Here is a 22,777-nt window from a genome sequence, read left to right on the forward strand (position 1 = left end):
TGTTTTGTCGTTTCTGAAAGAATGAGATGGTAAGTAAGAAAGTGTAATCCTGGTGCAGAATGTTTGTTTCAAATGCTTTTTATGGATGGTCTTCAGCTCTGAGCTCCCAGAGAGGATTGCAAGTATGCTTTATATAAAAAATGTCAACAATATTTTGTCAAATAAAATAACACCTTGATCTGTAATGTAGGGTCAGAGTAGAAGCGTGTGAAACCCCTCATGTATTCATCCAGCACAGCTGTGCTTTTCTGTAAAAGCCATGCTTAATGAATATATAACATATGAGCTACAATAAAATCACTATCAAAGAATTAAGCTCTGATTGTGACAGCAACTGCTAACACAATTACCCTAGACTATAAGTGGTAACTATCTCTTTCCCATTTCCAATCCAGAAAACTGTAATTCAGACAAAAATCTTCCCCATTTCCATTTGCGTATAATTAGATATAGAGGCTACGGGAACCTTCACATCTGTTAGAGAAGCAAAATCTAGACAGGTAGTTTGCTGAACAGTTTCATTAAGAAAAATTAATTCTCTTGGATTTAAACTTGCAGTAAATAATATGTAAAATCCTTTTATTTCCAAGGACAATGTGACCCAAATACTAGTTTGACAGTATATATAACTGTGATAAAAAAAGGATTTATGCCTTGTAACTAAAACTATTAGCACCCATTCAGGATCTTGCAAGTAAAATAAACTGATGAATCTGATCTTCTATCAATGTCAAAGTAGAAAACCCACTCCTGAAATACCTCTAGACTATCAGCCCAATGCTTCTGGCAGTGTTCCCACTGTGGAAAATGACTGATTTGACATTAACTAGTTGCAGTGCTTAATTTGTAAAATAATAAGTGTTAGGCCCAAAGTTTTCCTCGGACGCCTGTGGCCTGCGCTATCGAAGATCAGAGTGCCCAATACCAAGGCTGTGTTGTCTTGGTTCCACTTAATACCCCTTTAATCCACCAACAGACACTCCCTGCCTCTTTATCTCATTCTTTCAGGTTTCTTTTCATCCATGTTTTCTCCCTTTGTCACTGTTTTCCATCTTTCTCTTCCACCTTCATTCCCTAGTGTGTTTTCTCACTCTTGCTCTAGATAAAAGTCTGATGAGTAAAAATAAGAGCTGGTCTTGATAAATGGGTGCAGTTGGTCCTCACCCCCAACCACCAGCTCAAATTAACCCCTTCACCGCGTGGCAAATTCAGAGCAGTGCGAGAGGGGAGGCGGGGGGGAGCTGGGCGTGTCGCTCAGGTACCCAGGACGGCTCCGGGCCGTCATAAATCGGGCCGTCATAAATCATGGTGGGAGTGTGGTCATGACGGCGGGGAACCGTCCAAACTCCGCCCACTGATTAATTCTCCCGCACAGGCGGGGAATTAACTGCGCGTGGGCATAGCGGCAACGTTCGGATGGCTCCTGGCCGTCATGAGCACACGTCTACTGTGACTCATGACGGCCGTCCTGAGCATGGATGTGGTTAAGCACTAATTGATTGAAAATGTAAGAATGTCCATAATGATGGGACATTTTTTTAATATAAATATCTGCATCCAGAATTATATTCATCTTCATTGTCCAGTGAAGGATCATCTAAAAGCTGCTTGAGTACATGAATATCCTCCCAGGGGCCCACAAATGGACCCCATATGACAATGTTACTTAATGAAACGTGAAAAACTGTCAGATTGGAAATATTTTAGTGAGACCAAAAATCTCATGTGTCATCTTTCTCAAAGAAAGCCATCAGGTATGGGATATAAAATGAAGTTAACAGTGTGAATATCGCTATTGTACCACAGGCGATGGTGAATAATATTAAGGAAGAAGTGCCCATGTACAATTTTCAAAATAATAGTCAAGTCAAGTCAAAGGATTTATATAGCGCGCTACATACCCATAGGGTCTCAAGGCGCTTGAGGAATGGATGGGAATTACTTATCGAATATCCAAGTTTTAAGTTGCTTTCTGAATGCTAGGTGGTTCTGAGTAAGGCGAAGGTGAGTGGGAAGTGAGTTCCAGGTTTTAGCTGCCAGGTAGGAGAAGGATCTACCTCCCATGGTGGCTTTGTTGATGCGAGGTACAGTGGCAAGGGATTGGTTGGAGGATCGTAGCTGATGGGAGGGGGTGTAGAAGGACAGTCGTGTGTTGAGGCATTCGGGTCCAAGTTCGTAAAGTGATTTGTGTGCGTGGGTTAGGAGGCGGAAAGTGATCCTTTTATTTACGGGGAACCAGTGGAGGTTTTTCAGGTGACCAGAGATGTGTTCTTTGCGCGGGATGTCTAGTATGAGCCTGGCTGAAGCGTTCTGGATGCGTTGGAGTTTTTTCTGGAGTTTCGCGGTGGTCCCGGCGTATAGGGTGTTTCCGTAGTCCAGACGGCTCGTGACCAGTGCGTGGGTGACCGTTTTTCTAGTTTCAGTGGGGATCCAGCGAAATGTTTTTTTGAGCATGCGAAGAATGTTGATGCAAAATGATGAAACGGCGTTGACTTGTCTGGTCATCGAGAGTGAGGAGTCCAGGATAACGCCCAGGTTCCATGCGTGGTCCGTCGGGATGGGTGCTTTTCCAAGGGCCTCTGGCCACCAAGAGTCATCCGAGGTGGAGGGGGAGGTGCCTAAGATGAGGACTTCTGTTTTGTCTGAGTTAAGTTTCAGACGGCTGTGCTTCATCCACTCGGCTACTTCTTTCATTCCTTTGTGTAAGTTGGTTTTGGCGGTGTTAGGGTCTTTGGTGAGTGAGAGGATCAGTTGAGTGTCGTCAGCGTAGGAGATGATGTTGAGATTGTGTTGGCGAGCGATGGCCGCCAGGGGGCTCATGTAAATGTTGAAGAGGGTGGGGCTGAGTGACGATCCTTGTGGCACGCCGCAGATGACTTCAGAGGCCTCAGATTTGAATGGTGGGAGGCGGACTCTCTGGGTTCTTCCTTTGAGGAATGAGGTGATCCATTCCAATGCTTTTCCTTGTATTCCGATGTTTCTGAGGCGTTGTAACAGGGTGCTATGGCAGATTGTGTCGAAGGCTGCGGAGAGGTCAAGGAGGATGAGGGCGACTGTGTCTCCGTTGTCCAGTAGCGTTCGAATGTCGTCTGTTGCTGCGATAAGTGCGGTCTCAGTGCTGTGTTTGGCTCGGAAGCCGGACTGAGAGGAGTCGAGGGATTTGTTGGTTTCGAGGAAGGCGGCGAGCTGGTTGTTGACAGCTTTCTCGATGACTTTGGCCGGAAATGGAAGGAGCGAGATGGGGCGGTAGTTTTTGAGTTCGGTGGGGTCAGCTGTGGGTTTTTTCAAAAGGGCGCTGAGTTCAGCGTGTTTCCAGCTTTCCAGGAAGGTGGCGGAGTTGAGGGAGCAGTTGATGACATCTCGGAGGTGTGGTGCTATGATGGAGTCTGCTTTGTTGAAGATGTGGTGAGGGCATGGGTCAGTTGGGGATCCTGAGTGGATGGAGTTCATCAGGCGGATGGTGTCCTCAGTGGAGATTGGGTTCCAGTCGTTAAGGATGTTCAGGGGGGGTGAAGGTCCTGCAGAAGGTTGGGTGGGTTGGTCTCCGGGTCGGTTGTCGAAGCTGTTGTGGATGTCTGCAATTTTGTTGTGGAAGAAGGAGGCTAGGGAGTCGCAGAGGGCTTGGGAGGGGGTGATGTCGTTGGAGTTGGCTGATGGGTTGGTAAATTCTTTGACGATGTTGAATAATTCCTTGCTGTTGTGGGCGTTGTTATCTAGTCGGTCTTTGAATGCGGCTTTCTTGGCAGACCGGATTAGTTGGTGGTGTGTGCGGGTGGCGTTTTTGAAGGCGTCCCTGGTGCTGGTGTTTGGGTCTTTTTTCCAGGCCTTCTCGAGGGAGCGACAGAGTTTCTTAGATTTCTTAAGATCATCGTTGAACCAGGAGGCGTTTTTGCTGCCTAGTTTGGTTTGACGTTTTTTCAACGGTGCTAGGATGTCGGCGCTGTTGGATAGCCATTGGGTGAGGTTAATGGCTGCTTGGTCAGGGTTTGAGGAGTGGGCGGGGGGGTTTAGAAGAAGCGATGAAAAGATCTGGTCGATGGTGATTTTGTTCCAGTTTCTTCGCAGGGTGGGTTGAGGATGGTTGTGGGTTGTGGTCTTATTGTAGATAAAGTGAACGCAGCTGTGGTCTGTCCAATGAAGAGCTGTGGTGTGACTGAATGAGACATGTTTGCTGGAGGTGAAGATGGGGTCGAGTATGTGACCTGCAATGTGGGTGGGGGTAGTGACAAGTTGTTTGAGTCCGAGGTTGGCGAGATTGTCCAGAAGGGTGGTGGCGCTGCTGTCGTTGCTCTTTTCCAGGTGAAAATTGAGGTCTCCCAATAGAATGTAGTCCTCGGAGGGGAGGGCGTGTGGGGTGATAAAGTCAGTGATGTCGTCACTGAATTGTGCACGGGGTCCTGGAGGCCGGTAGAGGAGGGTGCCTCTGAGTGTGGTCTTGGGGTCGGTGTGGATCCGGAGGTGTTCGGCGCTGGCAAGGTTGACGTCTGAGCTGGTTGAGATGCGGATGGAGTTTTTATGGACGATAGCGATGCCTCCTCCTGTTTGCTTGATGCGGTCCTTGCGGATGATCTTGTATCCTTCCGGGATGGCAATGGTGATGTCTGGGGCTGAAGAGGTATTCATCCAAGTTTCTGTTAGGAAGGCGACGTCCGGTGAGATGGTGTCTAGTAGATTCCAGAGGTCGATGGCGTGTCTGTGGACCGAGCGGGGGTTGAGCAGGATGCATTTAAGGTGGTTGGTGTCAGGTCTCTGATTGGTGTTGGTGGATGAGGAGTTGGTTGTGGTGCCGTCGAACTTGCAGGAGTTGCAAGAGAAGGGTCCATGGGTGTGACCAGGAGCGGCTTGGACGCAGTTGGGGGAACGGCCGGGGTTAAGGGCTAGGAGGAATAATGATGAATTTGCATCAAAGATCCTAATGTAGAGCCATCGTAGTTGAATACACTAGTTAGACACAAGCAACAGCTAATTATCCATCTGTGACGTCAGACTTTGGCATTTCCGGGAAATATGGAAGTAAAACCACACTTATTGCTTCAGGATTGGACTCATCACCTGCTAATAAAATGTCTTGCGAAAGAACAGCTTCTTTAAAAATATTTTGTCATGTAGATGTACATGATGTTCTTCCTGCCTCCTCAGGGAACCCTGTCAAGAATTTGGGGGTTTGGTTTGAGGAGAACCTCCTGTTCGCGACCCAGATCAAGAAGTTGGCATGGACCTGCTTTGGACTTTTAAAAAACTCTTAGGAAGTTCCTGCCTCTCCTTCCTCAGGAGGCCAAGGAGACAGTCATACGAGCCCTCATTCTTTCTCGGTTGGACTACGCCAATGCTCTATATGTTGGCGTCTCGAGTTACCTACTCCACAAATGGCAAGTGGTGCAGAATGCGGCTGCCAGGCTTCTCCTGAACATCTTGGCCAGGTGTAGCATGAGACATCATCATCGCACTCTACACTGGCTGCCTGTTACTGAGAGGGTTAGGTTCATGGCCTTCGTTATCACCCACCGCGCTCTGTATGCCACAGGGCCAGGCTAGCTGCAGAAACGGTTCTACTTTTACAACCCCGCAAGACACCTGCACTCCTCCTCCCAATCTCTGGCTCAAGTCCCATGTTTTTTTTTGCAAAGGACGGGCGGTAGCTCTCTGGCAGTTAAGGCCGCATTAGGTTGGAATGATTTGCCCCTCGCACTCCGATGTACTCAGGACTTCAGTCTCTTCAAAAAAAAGCTAAAGAAGCACTTATTTCCCTAATTTTGGCTCTCCTTCACTCTCTCAAGGCTCTCGCCGGGACACTCCAGTAGTATCTGTGCGTGTTAGAAGTGAAAATTATATAACATCACATAACATGTTGAAGCACCTATAATTGTTGAAGATATTGCTTATTCTGCATCAGTACTTGAAGACTGTACTAAGATGGAGACACAGAAGTCTCTGAATCAAACCAATGATGTCAACTTGATCGATCCCCTCTAGGGGTAACACAAGAATAGGGAAAGGATGTATTGAACTAATCTGGACAAAGTTTGGCAATGCCAATGGAACGCTAAACAGAACCACCGGCATGATACATCTTTATGTGACCAATTGCACCTTCCTGTTTTTCTTAGCACCAAGCAACAGTGGAAGTATTAAGGTGTGTGTGCCTTCTACCAGAACATCCGGTACAGGTGTTCTGAAGAATGACCCAATGGTACATTTTCAGGGAACTGTTCTTGGACTATTTTTCACAGTGTTAGGAGTCACCCTTCCTCATCTTCAGTGGCAGAGTCAAGAAAACTAATATGTCCTGTGTACTCACTGCACTCATCTTATGTGGACTCAAGAGAGTGTGACTTGTCTCACAAATTCTGGAGCCCCACTGACCGGCTGAGTATCTGAATCCCTCCTCTTTATCTTCATTTTGCTTAATACCAAACCACATGGTTTCTTTCCCCCAACCTGGAGTTCCCATTCCATCCTGCGACAACCAGCTTTAGCAGAAGGAGTCAATAGTCACCTTTCTCCATATTTGAGTGGCAGTTTTTGAGGCCAAGCCCACAGAAACTTATAGCACAAATTGACCGCAATCTATATTTACTAATATTTATTTACATTTGGCAATGGGCCAAAATGATTGAGGTACATGTCATCGAAGGGTTTATTAAACATCGTTGGTCTTGCAGAAGGAAAGGGTTTAATTTGTTGACAAACATTACATCACTGTGCATGTATTTTGATAAATATGACCACCAATATTGTTGTTGTAGTGTTGATATCATAGCACTAATACCATCTTTCTTTATTTGTATTATCTTTATTAGATTTTGCATTACAACAATACATTGGCAACCTCATAAAGTAACAACCGATTGACATCTGCATCAGATTCAAACAGAGAGGCAAGCATGGTGGTATCGATGGTCCTCCTGGCCATCGCTTCATGCGATCAGTCCCAGTCTAAGCTGGGCTGCTGGCTCCGTGGAAGATCAACACATCATCATGGTGTCCAATAAACATTGCAAAAACATTACCCAGCAATTCCAAACCACAGTCCTAACATAAATTGTGTTGCGCGTGACCCCATCCCCTAACCCGCCATGACCGACCCTGCCGTCTGCCCATGTATCTGGACACTCACCTCCAACACCCTGCATCTCACCCTACTTTCCAATAAGTCCTTAATTGACAACACCTCTCCTCACAGCTCTCCTCGAGAGCTACCAGCATCTTTCCCCTTTGCCTACATTTTCTGCCACAGTTCTCACATAAAGAGGTGCTTACTCCATTAAAGGGGGGTAGGGAGCATTCATCAGTCTTGGGATCCATCTTATCCAGGGAAGTGTTCCAGAGTTCCAAATAATCCGTCCCAGCGTGTAACGTAGTGCAAACAACCAAATCCGCCCTTGCACTGATAACCACTTAGGTGCGCCACCGAGTCAGGGGCGGTGCCACCTGAGATTTCCAATGCATGACTATGATTCTGTTTGCCAGATTCAAGGCCACGGTCTGAAACTGCACAAGGCTCCTTGTCTTTCTGTTGACAGGTCTCACATCCAGGAAACATTGGGAAGGGTCCAGAGGGAGGATGCATGCGTTCACTTCTGATATGCAGTGCACCACCTGGGACCAGACCTGAGATATCGTTGGGCAGGACCACACCGTATGCATAAAGACTGCTATCTCTGCTATACAGCGAAGGGACAAGATCCTCACTCCCGGATACATCCTCTCAGTTCTCTCCTGGGTCAGATATGTGTGATGGATGTAAATACATTTGATAAATCTAAATCTTGCCCTTCTCATGATCTCTTTAAAGGATTGTAGGCAACTGGTCCACATTATGTCCGATATGTCACTGTTGAGTGCGCTTCCCCGCCAGCCCTTGAGTCTTTTAGTCCCTTTAGGGAAATGTTGCCGCAATGCCTTGTAGATACACATTATGGTTTTTCTAGTTCTGCCATTGGTCAATATCACCTCCAGTAGTGCCACTGTGAGGGCATATTCGAATCTGTTCCCTATGTGGTCAACATCACTCTTTTCAGGGCGAAAAACAACAAAATGTGCCCTGGCTGAGTTGTATGTTACCGTCAGATCTTCAAAGGGTCTTAGTTTATCATCCGCCAGTACGTTCACCCATTCTTGTATCCCCACCTCCACATGGGGGGACTCTGAGCAAAGGTCCCCCCACTGAACCGTGAAGGAATCGCCTCCAACACCATGTAGCAATTCGCAGTAGTATGTTGCCCATTCCACCGGTGCAGTAGCACCCAGAAGCTAGGGCAGGAGGGGTTGTGCCTCCAATTCCTTCAATATCTCCTCCTGTTCCTAGGTTAGCATCTGGCCCAACAAATGCATCATCCATTGAAGTTGTGGTGCATGGTAATACAGCTCATAATTAGGAGCCACTAAACCTCCCTCTTCCAGGGACGAGTGCAACTCAAGTGCGGCTTGGCACCTACCGTAGCCCCCATACCAGTGCAATGAGTAGTTGTTGTAGGTCCTTTAGGAAGGGCTTCTTCAACACCACCAGAATGGCTGGGAAATAAAAAAGAATCCTCTGGAGTATAACTGAGACAGAGACCCTGCCTATATAAGGCACAACAGTAGCCGGGTCCAAAAAGGGATCCACCGGTGAATTGAGTTCACCGCTTAACACAGATTGCTGTCTATGGGCCTGATTCACAAAGGGCCTCCGCACTCATGTCGGAGGCCTCACAGTCATAGGGGAGTCTCCGCACTCGGGGCAGAATCTCCGTAATAAGAATTCTAATTGCGGAGAATCCACCCCGAGTATGGAGACTCCCCCACGACTGCAGGGCCTCCGCCACGAGTGTGGAGACCCTTTGTGAATCAGGCACTATGAGCTCAGTCTCACAGTGATACATTTGGACTCCCAAGTATTTAATATTGTCCAGTTGCCGCTGTAGACTAATTCTGGGGAAATAGCATGAATACCACCATAAGCAGATTCCAACCCTTCATGAGCTGCTTATATGGTTTTAACCTATCTGCGCCATTACGAATTTGATGAATCCCAATTCCTGATATAAAAACCATTGGAATATTTTCTTAGATGGGATTATCTGAATATTTAGAAGTAAAACCTTCAGAGGACTTATACAATTTAAATGCTGCTTTTATAGTCATCATAATAGCTACATCAGGGCGTGGCCATGGCAGCGGTGGAGTAGGTAGCACTTCAGGCTCATTCGCCGGCCATGCCATTAATTGCGGCATCTAGTGATATCAGGCCCTTGTCTGTCGGTGAATCTCCCTGCCCGGACTATGAACACAACCCGTGAATTGCAGAGGGGCCTGTGCAGGACCGCAGAGCATTACTTTGGCAGGCGCGGTGTCTGGAGTGGTGCTCCACACACACATCAAAATGGCGGGCGCCTAGGAGTCTCAGCTCCAGCCGTGCCGTAGAACGATTCCCCACTGGGCCTCAGCGAGCGGGCAGGCGGGTTGCCGACCACCTCTCCACACATTGCCAGCCCTACAACAAAGGCCCATCTCCGCCACGCAGCCCTAGCGCATTCCAGCCAACAAGCGAACACTACCCGCAGAAGTGCTGCCCAGATCCCCAGGGGATCACTGCGTCGCAACAAAGACCCAGGCCCGATCACTGACAGCCACACTTGAAGGCCTGGTCTGCTACTGAGGGCACTGTCCTGGGGAGCCTCTCTGGCCCCGGGTGAGGCTATTACTCACCTGCGGCTGACACAGGGGCCGCGGAAGGCTCCTTAGGGCTCCTGCCAGCAAATCTGTCCCCAATGTTCCTGTGCAGAGACCAACAGCCCCAGGCAGCTGAAGTTAAGCAGGTTTTCTGGCGGTGAGGATACACCCAGGCGTTGTTCCACTCCATCCTGGACTGGGGGGAGGATACTGACTTACGGCTGGATTGAATAGATAGGGTTGCCGACCCGTGAGCTCCAATGCCTAACCACCAAATATCATAGCCAGTGTACATAACTTCGAAACCAAAGAGGATGTCCTGAGGAAAGCTAGAGCCAAACAATCTATCCATTACCGAAGCCACACCATCTGGCTTTTTCAATATATCTCCCTCCTCAGCTTCCAGCACCGCAAGTACTTCAAAACAATCACTGACTACCTGCACATCAAGGAGGTGTCTGTTGTAAGGTAAAATAGTAGTCACAAAGTAGTTTCATGTAGAGGTTTATTTGTCAAGTTCCAAGATGGTAGTTACAGGTTCATGGTTAATTCTAGTCCAATTCAGAGCTGGTTCAGAGCCCCACCAGGAGCTGCATCTTCGCTGCTCAGCCCACTCTCACCAACTCTCATTCTTCCAATCAACCAGGCACACCAACATTCCACACAGTCATCAATCATTCCAAGGTTTCATACATACACACATACACACTGGCTGAGCAGCATAAATGTAAGTACTACAGTGTCCTATGGCTGCAGGCACTCTTTTAGGCTGGTCTTCCGCTAGGATGGTTGACTCCACCAATTTAACACTCGTACTCAACCTGCAAGCTGATTCATCTCTCCAATCAATGCCTGGGTCTTCCCGAGGGTCTCCACCCCTGGCACCGACTTGCCTGAAAGCAGGCAACCACAAAAAGCACTCTTGCCCTGGGCCGGAGGAGCATGCTCAGGAATGCCAGGTGGTGCTGGACAGTCTAGCTTCAGGAACTAGCGGGCCACCTTTTGAAACTCACCCTACACGCGGTCTGTGTCCGGGCAGCCCGCACCAGTCCACCTTCTCTCTCTTACGGCCTGTGGTGGCGATGGGCCAATTGTCAGCACACACTACTGGACAGACACCAGAAACCTGCTGACCCATGCCCAACATGCTAACTGCTATTGACAATGGACTTTTCTAGTTTATAGTTTTGTTAATACTGTTTGTTTAGGGGACCGTTCTTGTTGGTTCTCACTCCTTCACTCCTCATGGCCTTCTTTTGGGGCCACGGGGCATATGGCGATGGTCGGCACATCGCTAGGCCACTCCTTTGCTACATGTTTCATCACCTTGATTCAAGATAGTCCATCATGCACCATTGTCTTAACAGACTTCCTGGAACTCAAGGTGACAAACCTTAATGTACGAGGCCTCACCAAATCCCAGCACACGAGCAGCTGTTCTTTCACTTTCAGAAAGGATGGGCATCCCGTATGCCTCCTACAAAAGACCCATCTACTCTCCAAATATATTCCTAGGATGTAATCAAGATGGTTCCCACGTGATTCTTTTTATCCAGAGGCGTAAAAGGCGAGATCCTATTTAAGGTAGCTGAAGTTAAGAGATGACTCATGGCCATTAGCTTTCGAGTGGGCACTTTTCATTTTACTCTTGCCAACATTATGCACTCAACGGACATCAAGAGGCATTTCTTTTTTTAAGAATAGGTTTTATTGGCATGTATACATTACCAAGACAAAATAGTAACACAGATCGGCATAAGCCAGAAAATATACATAGAATGCATGTTCAGCATCAATAAAGATCCCCCGTCCACCCCGCAATCCATCTCCTCCCCTCAGTCTCTTTACGACATACTGAGAAGCTTGTCAAATCAACTTTCCAAAACTAAACCCGCACGTCCTCCTACCCAGACTCCTGGGGACTCATGCCCCTCCTCCTCGGGTTTGGGGCCCAGGAACCCGCCCTTCTCCGCTCACGGAAGATGAGTATCCGTGGGTCCAACAGCTTAGCCACCATCACAGCCCAAGCCTGCAAATTATCTAACGCTTATCATCCACGCGGGTTTTCCGCTTTTGGCACTCCTCCGCGTTTGCCCAGTCAGCCATGCCCCTCTTCCACTCAGCAAACGTTGGAACACTCAGGCGCAACCCTCTTATAGCTAACCTTCGCATGGCCTATGTAAGCCCCACGCATAAAAATGTCCTACTTAGTTTCTTTTTCATTGGTACCTGACCTAACAGACATTGCCCAATATCTCTGGTGGGTGTCCAACCCAGTGACCTAACCCAAGGAGGCAAGAATCTCATCCCAGTATCACATTATGTTTGTGCAGCCCCATATCATATGTATGAAGTCCGCTTCCACGTGATTACACCTGGGTCAAGAGGAGGACTTCATGGGGTATATTGTGTGCAACGTCTTGGGGAATAAGTACACCTGATGTATCAAATTATATTGTGTCAGTTTAAAATGGGCATTAGACGACACCGTCCTGACCCGCTCATGAATGGAGACCCAGTCCTTCGGTGTCATTGGGACATCCAGTAAATTCTGCCATCTATTCTGCACTGGGAGCTCAACAATCAACAGGTTCACCCTCAGTACCCTGTAAAGGTGGGACACTAATCTATCTCCGCCCACTAAGTTCTGAAAGGCTCCCAGGATCCGTGTTTCCAGGAATGCGTCCAGAAAAGACGCCAGGTTGCACAGGCAAGGTGACAAACCGGTCGTCAGGGTACAAATCCCTCAGGGTCTCAAATCCCCCCTCACACCACCGAGCCACAGACATCAGTCCGGCAATCTGGGAAAAGGGTTGAAGTACCCATATTGGCATATCAAAAGCGAAAGATGCCCGGCGCAGTACCCCTTTAACCATTGCTGACCCTGCTTGACCATGGCTGGCAGCACTGGTGGGGCTCGAGAACCCATCATTAAGAGCTCAGGTAAGCAAAGGTCTCCACAAGTGCCTCTGAGCAAACAGGTTTCTCAATTTTCGTTGTCATCAAACCAACTAACAACTGCATGTTGCAGTTGTGAGGCAAAATAGTAGTAGTTTACAAAATAGTTGAGTTTCAAGTAAAGCAGTTCAACATCTGTTATCAGTGCCACGATACCCTTGGGTGAACGTGAGCTTTACAAATATACATGTTTTGTTATGTTAAGTCCTCTCCCACCCCATGTACGTTTAAGTGCGGAAAGCCCCACCCGTTTTCTACCTGACACCCATAGCAGTGCGACAATTAGTTTATCCAATTCTATGAACACCCTCCTGGAGATCTTATACAGGGTCCCCTGAAAGACATACAGACAGCATGGCAATACGATCATCTTAACCAGCACCATTATTCCCATTAGAGATAAGTGCAAAGTGTTCCAGAATCTTATGGAAGGCTTTAATTTCTCCAGTACTCTCCTCATGTTGAGGTCCCCAAAGCGCAACGTGCCGTGAGACAATCTGATTCCCAAGTACCTCATATTTTCAGTTACCCAGAGTATATACGTTCGGGGAGAGCCACGAGAAGCCGACCAGTTAGCCCACCCATGAGGAACAGCCTAGATTTGGCACGGTTGACGGTAAGACCGGATAACTTGCTGAACTCAGCCAGGAGTGCCAACGAAATGGGGACTGAATATTCAGGTTATCTCAAATAGAGCAGGTCATCATCAGCATACAGGAAGATCACGAGAGTGCGCTCCCCAATTTGCACACCCCACCCCTGTAAGGCGTCGCAAAGCCGGTACTCCAGCAGCTCCATCACTAACCCAAACAGCAGGGGGACAAAGGGTACCCTTGCTGAGTACCGCATTGCAAAGAGATACATGCATGTAAATGTAAATGTAAATGTATTTGAGCTTGTAAAGCGCACTGCTACCCGTCCGTAGGTTTCCTGGCGCTGTATAACTCTGGGGAACCTGTCCTGGCTTTCCCTGTGGGATGGTCCTTGCTGGGAGTCCCCAGGGTGGAGCCAGGCATCCCAGGAGTTGATGGGGCCGTTATGGAGATTAGGCAAGCTAATGCCCAGAGTTGCCAAGTGGAACCCCTGATTAGAGTAAGCACCGAAGCGAGAATTATCGAGTCCGCTGACCCAAGTCCACGACCCTGCCGCGTCGGGAATTGAACCCTGGTCCCGGGCCGACTTCTGCTCCCGGGTCTGCCGCCTCTAAACAGTGACCCACACTACTCCACATGCGTGGAGAGATTTCTGTTGAAGGCTTTCTGGAATAATTTGTCGCCCTCCACCATCCTCACCGCACCGTAGGTTGTGTGTAAAGCAACTGAACCCATCGCAGATAGTTGTCTCCAACGCCCAGCCTGCGTAAGACATCCCACGAATACTCCCAGGGTAAGGAATCGAAGGCTTGTTCGATATCTGGGTGGGCCAGTGCATAGGGGCCCTTCTCAGGGGCAAGGGCATGCCAGACCAATGCAAGTCTCCTCAGAATACAGAGGGTATTTCTACACTGTATAAAACCACACTGATCCTCATGAATTAGGCAAGGCAGGTCGCAGAAGTCGCACCGCCAGGACCTTGTTCAGGATATTTATATGGACTTTTAGCATAGAAATAAGGCAGCACAAGAAGACCTCCTCCATATCCCTATCTGGCTTGGGCAGTATAACCACAATGGCTTTGCACATGGAAACCAGGAGCATTCCTTTGCCAAATACCTCCATGTACACTTCTTAGAGCCTTTCAGGCACCAACCCTGCCTTGTGATGATAAAATTCTGCCGGTAAGCCATCACTACCAGGGGCCTTAGCTGTCTCCAATGTTGTATGGTCACCAATATCTCCTCCTAAGCCTGGGGGCCTCTAATCTGTCTTTCTCTTCCTGGTAATTTGCAATTTGTAATTTGCATTTGTATAGCGCGTTATCACCAACGGTCTCTAAGCGCTGAGAGAGAGGAACCTGCTTTGGATTACTGGTGGGGAGGCAGTACTTCACTGTGCGCCCCAGGCTTCCTTGAAGAGAATGGTTTTCAGTCGTTTCCTGAAGGGAAGCAAGGAGTGTTCCTTTCGGAGGTTGTCAGAGAGTTTGTTCCAGATCTGTGGGATGATGGTAGAGAAAGCTCTGCCTCCAAGGGATACCAGGCGAGAGCGGGGGCAGACTAACATCCTAGCTTCCGAGGATCGGAGTGCTCTGGTTGGGGCATAGTTGGTTAAGCCCTTCTTGACGTATTGCGGTGCCTTGCCGTAAACGGCTTCATGAGCAATGCAGAGGCCCTTGAATTTTATCCTTTGCCTAATGGGGAGCCAGTGAAGTTGGCGCAGGAGGGGGGAGGCATGAGTGCGACGCGGAACCTTGAACACTAAACGGGCCGCGTCGTTCATGATGATCTGGATACTAGACAATTGGTAATCTGGGAGTCCGAGGTAGAGCGAGTTTCCGTAGTCCAGTCTGGATATAATCAGTGCAACTACCACTCGTTTAAGGGTTTCGAAAGCGAGGAGAGGGGCCAGTTTCCGCAACTGCCTAAAATGCTTGAGCAAACCCCTACTATTGTAGAAACCTGTAAGGCCATAGTTAGTTTATTATCGATCTTGATGCCCAGGCTTTTAACTGCCAGGGCAGGCTCGGGGTATTTGCCCAATTCTGGTGGCCAGAAAAGGCTATTCCAAGGGTTGTTGTCAGTGGTGACGGCCAGTACCTCAGTTTTATCTGGATTGATTTTGAGGCTGTTGGCCGGCATCCAGTTAATTGTGAATTTAAGGATGTTCTGCACTCTGTAGTGGGCTGATGTGGAGTTGTCGATCTGGATGATGATTTGGGTGTCATCTGCGTAGTTGTATATTTGGCACTCCAGCTGGTTGAGTGCGGCTATCAGGGGTTGGAGGTATGCATTGAACATGAGGGGAGACAATGCCGATCCCTGTGGGACTCCACATGGAAGAGTACCCGGCCTAGACACCACATCACTCAGCTGCACTCTCTGAGAGCGGTCTTTCAGGAAGGATGTAAGCCATGTCATGGCTATGCCCTGCACCCCAAAGTTAGACAGCCGCGACAAGAGCAGCTCGTGGTTTGCGGTGCGAACGCCGCGGACAAGTCTAAAAGGATCAAGGCGCAGGGATCCTTAGAGTCGGCCCGTAATCTCAGTCCATCTAGTACTGCCAGCATCACTAGTTCTGTACTGTGGTGCACCCGAAAACCTGCCTGATTAAATTGTAGGAGGTGGTTGGCCTCTAGATGGTGTGTGAGTGAGGCGAGTACGTGCTGTTCAAGTACCTTGGAAAGGAATGGGAGCTGGGATATTGGCCTAAAATTCTTCAGGTTTTTAATATCGGCCCCGGGTTTTTTCAAGAGAGGGATCACACGCGCCTCCTTGAAGTCTCTCGGGACCACTCCCATTTCAAGGGAAGAATTCAGGAGTGATAGAATCTCTCCTTCAATCCCAGGGAGGGCCATCTTATAGGTCCTGGGTGGGCAGGGGTCTGCTGGAGAGCCAGACTTCACGCGCCCTAGAAGTGGGGTCAGGGCTTCGTGAGAGAGCAGGGGGAATGAGGTTAGGGCTTGCTCCACAGGAGGATAGATTGGTAGTGGATTTAATGGGCATAGGAGCCTGGGGGTATTCTCAATTGTGGTCAGGAGGTCCTCCACTTTGGTGGTAAAGAAGGTTTGGAACTCATCGCAGTCTTCTATGCCAAAGGAAGGCTTCTGCTCTTTGACCTGTTTAAGTTCTTTCAGGACTTTAAACGTTTCTTTTTGCGTGTTGTGAGCAGATGAAATTTTATTTTCATAGAAAACCGCTTTCCCGGTTTGAATAGCATTTTATAGGTGGCAAAAGCTTCAAGATAATTTGAGAGGGCAATTGGGTCGTATGCTTTCCGCCAGGCTCTTTCACCTTGGCGAAGCTGTTGTTTTAGACTGCGCAGATTTTCATTGAACCAAGGGGCCCCCTTCCCCTTGTCTCTGATCTTTTCCCTGCGAGCGAGTGCTAGCGTGTCGATGGCACTGTTTAATCTATTCGTAAGGGCGCTATATTGTGCATCGGTGTCCCCAGCTGGGTGGTCTGGCGGACGGGATTTTCTGAGGGTCGAGACGAGGTCGTCCACCCTAATTTTGTTCCAGCTTCTGATTGTTCTCCAGCAGGGGGGTGGTGAGAGTCCCAGCTTGGGGGGTTGGATGGTGCCATAGATGATTAGGTGATCAGACCAAGAGCATGGTCTGATCACTGGGGGGCTGATGAGGGGCAGTGAGGACCACACTAGGTCCAGTGTATGACCTTTTGCATGGGTTGGACAGGTGACGTATTGACACAGTCCCAAGGCGGTCAGAGACTCATCTAATTGGTTTGCTTGGCTCTCTTTGGGGGATCCTTCCCAATGGAAGTTGAAATCTCCCAGTATAAGGAGGCATTGGTAGCGTGTGCATAGGTCGTGTGCCAGTTCCGTCAACCACTTGATGAATTTGGTTGGTGTTTTTGGGGGACGGTACACGACCAGGACGGTGACACGCTGAGGAAGAGTGGAGTTTAGCCCCTAGTACATCCGCCCCTTCAATGCTTTCAGTGAGGAAGGTCTCAGCCTCCAGGGAGTTTTTGTGCAGGATGGCCACCCCTCCTCCTCGTGTGCTGCCTGGCCTGTTGTGATAGAGGGCCGCGTAGTTGGGGGGAATGGATGCTACAAGGTATGGGGTAGATGAGTCCTCGAGCCAGGTCTCTGTGATACCTAGCATATCGATTGTTTCGTCTTACAGTAGTGAAAATACCGGGAAACATCCTTTACAACGCAACTTTTACCACGCAGTGCCTTTACGACACAACTATTACAACGCATGTCATTACAACGCATTGTGCGGGGGGCGCTCTAGGATAGGGAACAGATTTAATTTACTATCCAACACCTTCCCTGCTATCCACGGGGACTGGAGTTAGAATAGTAAATTAAACGATTCACTATCCAGCACCCCTAAGCGCTATGCGTTGTAACAGCATGCGTTGTAAAAACTGCGTCGTAACAGCATGCGTGGTAAAAGCATGCGTTGTAATGTCATACATCCGTAAATACCTCCAGGTGGTGTTTTTGTAGTGAGCGGGTGTTTAGTGAAGGTTACTCCAAGCCCTCTAGATAACGTACTCTTGTCTGTGTTGAACATGGCGTAGGCTGTCATAGAGCACCACCAGATGTGAGGCAAACAGCCGTGTTATTCCCCATTGTGTACAAACCTTGTCCCCTGACTTATCACAAATTCCCGTCAACAGGGGGACCTACGTTTCATAAAGAAGGAGAATGCAACATTTCTACTATCCTTGTCTCCCTCAGCATGTGGCCGCTGTTGGTAGCTGGTGCTGACAAATTTGTCTAAGCGGTCCCAGGTTTCGAGTAGCTCGCAATTCAACTCCTTCCACTCTACCAGTGCCTGCAGCCGCTCAGTCACAGTGGTCTCCAGGGCCCCCAGTCTTTCTCCAGAGAATCTAGAGATCTGGATAGTTGTTGTTTCACCCCATAGGTTACTTTTAGGCACTCCCCGCAGCACCACTTTCATTGCCTCCCATTCAACCCCTCTCACTGACGCACTGCCCCAGTTTTCTGTAAAATAATGAGCGACCGACTCTCGTACTGCCTCATAGAACACCGGATCTGTGAGTGCTTTGTCTTTTATATGCCACAGGGGAATGCTTGGAGGGTCTACTCTGGACAGCCAGAGTGTCACTAGCAAAGGGGAGTGGTCAAAAATATAATGCACCAGGCATGTTGGTCATGTTAGACTTGTCGGCGGCGTTTGACACCGTTCCCCATGACACTCTCCTAATTCGACTCTGGGATTGTGGTCTTAGGGGGACGGTGTGGAACTGGCTTAAGTCATTTCTAGCCAACCGCCGGCAAACGATCTGGGCGCCACCTCACTCCGCAGCTATGTCAGTCCTGGAAGTGGGGGTCCCTCAGGGGTCTATTCTTAGCCCCCTGCTTTTCAACATCTTTATGGCCCCCCTTGCAGAGGTTGCGGAGTCGTTTGGCGCTCAGATCGTGTCTTACGCTGATGACACCCAGCTCTTGTTCACCCAGAACAAGAATGAGATGTTTGATGGGACACGTATCAGGGGATGTTTAGAAGCAGTCTTTGACTGGTTCAAGAGACACGGCCTGAAATGCAACTCCGATAAATCGGAGCTGCTTTTTTTCGGGTGTGTCTCTGAACCAAATTGGAAAAGTTGGTGGCCCCAGGATCTTTTCCCTCCTACCAATGCTAGTACCAAGGTTAAAAATCTTGGTATCATTGTAGACAATGAGTTGACTTTTGGACCCCAAATAGCCAGTCTTGCAGGGAAATGTTTCGGTATCCTGAGGATGCTCAGGAAATTTCTTCCTTTGATTTCCGTGAACCATCGCAGGGTTATCGTCCAAGCATTGGTAGGGTCTCGCTTGGACTATGTAAATGCCCTTTATTTAGGTCTTCCTAAATATTTGGTAAAGAGACTTCAGGTTGTGCAAAATTCAGCTGCACGGGCCATCTACGGTCTTCCTAGACGAGCGAGTACTTCTAACCTGCTTAAGGAATTGCACTGGCTCCCTATAGCCAAAAGGGTGCTGTTCAAGAGCCTGATTCTAACCTATAAGGCTCTTCATGACCTGGGCCCCAGGTATATTAGAAAACGGCTTGCTCTGTACAAACCGAGCAGAGCTCTTCGCTCTGCCTCCCTGCTCAAAATGTGCGTTCCATCCATCAAACGCACTCGACAAGGGGGGCGCTCGTTTCACTACCTGGCTCCACGTGCCTGGAATGAATTGCCTTTCGATCTTAGACAGGCCCCTAGTCTGATGTCTTTTAGAAAGGCATTAAAAACCTGGCTTTTTAGTTATGAATTGTGAAGTCTTTTAATCCCAGTTATGTTTTCTTTCCAATAAAGGTCCTCTTCGCCAAAGCGCCGGGACACTCCTTTGTGAGTAGCCGTTGCGCTATAGAAGAGCCCAATTAACATAACATAACATAACATAACATGCCATGGACTCCACACACTGTAGTAATGAGCCAGTGAGCCAACAATAGTCTATGCAACTATGAGTTCCAGCAGCGGGGGGGAGCGTGGCTGAACACGCAATGGCAGCAGACGTGCCCGGTTAGAGCTCCGTACCGAGCTCCCACAACACAGGCCATTTCTCCGTTATAATTGCCTGAATTCGGCCCTAAACTTCAGCGGAGCTGTGTAAGATCGGCTCCTGTGCCTCTGCCGACTTTGACCCTGAGCGCAGGTTCCAGACTGCTCCGGTGGTGGCTGAGTCGGACTGCCCCATCAGCCGGCACTTCCGGCCGGTGAGTGCAACTACGCGAGGCCGGTGTCGGGCCGAGCTCGCAGGGCCAGTGATCCACGGTGTAGGGCCCCCAAACAGTCTCCCTGGACCCAGCCCTTGATGCCGACGGCGACGCTTGAGAATAATACCCTCCTGGCCTCTAATAACCTTGGGGCCCGTTGAGGATACTTGAGCGTCCTGGGAGCAGCGGTGATGGACTGCTCCCCCAGCTGACTCTCGTGACCGGCAAGTGAGTCACGCAAGGCCGGGGTCTGGCTGTGGCCGCGGTGCCTGACTGCAGGGGGCCCGAAGCGAGGAAGTCCACAGTAACAGTGCCTGAATATCACGCTCAGCTCCAGCCGCCGCTGACACTGCGGGGGAAGCGCGGCACGACCTGGCAGCGCAGTGAGGAGCGGTGCTACCCCCAACCACGCGGACTGCGCCGGGAGAGACTGCCCAGTCTGCTGGCTCCCCTGGCCGGCGTACCAGCTTACGCAAGGCCGGGGTCGAGCTGTGGCCGGTGGGCTCTGCGGCTGGCGCTCAACCCTGGGGGCCATTGAACCAGACATCGTAACGTACAGTTGCCCACCACCCGCTGCTGATTGCCCTGGGCCAGGGTAACCCCACCTCCAAGCAAGGACGAGAGACACCCCCCCCCCTCCGGGGTGAGGGCCATGATCAGCATCTAACGCTTGCCCCCCGGTCGCGGGGCTGACTTCGACGCAGTGCCTGGTGAGGGTGGCGAACGAAATGACCCACCCCCCTGAAGCTCCGAATTTGGACACACAGCCACTGAGAGAGCCGCCCTCCCCCCAGAGCGGACAGGGAAGGCTACACACGGAACGAGGTGACACACGGGGGTCGCCGCTGGACCCACGGTGCTGGAGTGGACGATCTGACTCACCCGGACACCTGGCTGGGATGGTGCATCGGCTGCAGATAACTGGTTGAGCGTGAGCCCCGTGCCGGGCTTCCCTTGCCGCAGTCGGTTTGTTGTGACCCTGAGGTGGACCGCACCCTGCCCGAGGGACTGGAGGGGCTCCCCGGACGTGCTTGCATAATTGGACCACATTGTGCCGCCTATGTCAGGGTGTCCCAAGACAAGAGCCGGTACCGGCGGCACGCAGGTGAAGGGGAAGATGGCGAAGTCGGTCGACCACGATCAGACTGCCTCCAAACTAGACACGATGCTGGCGGCGATGGAGAGACTGGAGGAATCAATGCAGCTGACCCGTACCTCCCTGGAAACGAAGATCGACAGTGTTGCCATTGACCTCACGCACTTACGGGCGGACCACAGGAAGCTATCAGAGCGCACATCCGCCCTGGAGACCACCATGGCTGACATCACGCCCAAGATCACACAGACGGATAGGCATGTCCAGGACCTCCTCAACCGAGTGAAATTTCTAGAAGACCGCGTGGAGGATGGGGAAGGAAGGGCGCGGAGAAACAATGTCTGCATCATAGGACTGCCGGAGCGTTGGGAAGGTAGGGAGCCGGAGATACACATGGAACGTTGGCTCGCGGCCTACTCCCCGAAGGCGCCCTCTATCAGCACTTCGTGGCACTTCGTTGCCGGATATCAAAGTTAAAAAAACGCCAAGATTATGCTATTTCCTGACTACACCATCCAGGTACAAAGCCAGCGACACTCTTTCTTGGCAGTGAAGCGGCGGCTTCGGCAGCTAACCCTGAAATTCTCTCTTCTCTTTCCGGCCCGTCTACATGTGGTGGCTCAGGACAAGACACACTTTTTCACCACCCCTGAAGTGGTTGAGGACTGGCTGGGCACTGGTATTGACATGGAGCCTCGTGCGACGGCGTCGACATCAACCGCAAAGCACTCCCGAGGACCCAGGCGACGCCGCAGGCGACGATCCTCGTTGACAGGACAACCACGCACAGAGATGGGAGTGGGCCCCTCGGCCGCGCTCATGCACAGCGAGCAGCAGGAAGCCCTTCGGATCGTGGCGGAAATCAGCGGCTCTTTGGAGACAGATCCCACCCCAGAGGCCAGCCCCCGCGCCGTTCCAAGTGATGATATCTATGGATTACCAGACTCGCAGGCATCGGTGGAGCCACCGGATGTCACCCCGCAAACTGCTGACTTTATAAACTGAAGGCAATCCTAAACAGTTGACACCCCTTGCTTACCTTTTGAGATTCTTATCGCCACTCGGAGCCCTGCTCCTACACGATGCCACCGAACCACTTGTGCAGCTCCCCTGACCCGGGGGGGACGGTCCCATCTGGCTGACATGTCGCTGCAGGCATCGTTTTTCAGGACAAGGCGTGGAGCACGGGGAGCGGTGGTATGGGGGCGGCCTAACCCCCGGAGGTGAGTTATGAGCTGGGGTACGGCCTGGGAGCGATCAAACTACAAAACACTGGGCCTGGGGAGCCCGGGACTCCACACCGGGAGAACGCCCGCTGGCGTGGGACTGAATGCCCTGAGATGCCTGTGCGGGGGAGACACCCCCGGCCTGACCACACGGTGCGCCTGTGAAAGTAGAGCCACGCGCTCAGCAACCCCCCCTTGAACTTAAGGTTTCTTCAGCTCGGTAGAGCGTTTGGACGATAACATGTTCTGCTGTCGCCCTTTTGGAATTGTATTCTTGTTTTCCCTGTTCTTAGAGTTAAATGACAATTTTTTCTTTCCCCACATTCTCCTCCTATATGGCGTGTGTGTGCAGTGGCTTCTTCATGATGGGTGTGGGGTCTGGCTGGCCGGGGTGCGGGTTTGGCTCCTGGGGGGGGGACGGGTGGGAGCGGTGACTGAGGCATGGATACGCTATGGCTGAGATTAAACTTTGCACGTGGAACGTGCGTGGGATGCATACTCCATCATGCCGTTACCAGATATACTCATACCTCACACGACACAATGT

The sequence above is a fragment of the Lissotriton helveticus genome, chromosome 5_1 (assembly GCF_964261635.1).
Source record: "Lissotriton helveticus chromosome 5_1, aLisHel1.1, whole genome shotgun sequence".
Taxonomy (NCBI): domain Eukaryota; kingdom Metazoa; phylum Chordata; class Amphibia; order Caudata; family Salamandridae; genus Lissotriton; species Lissotriton helveticus.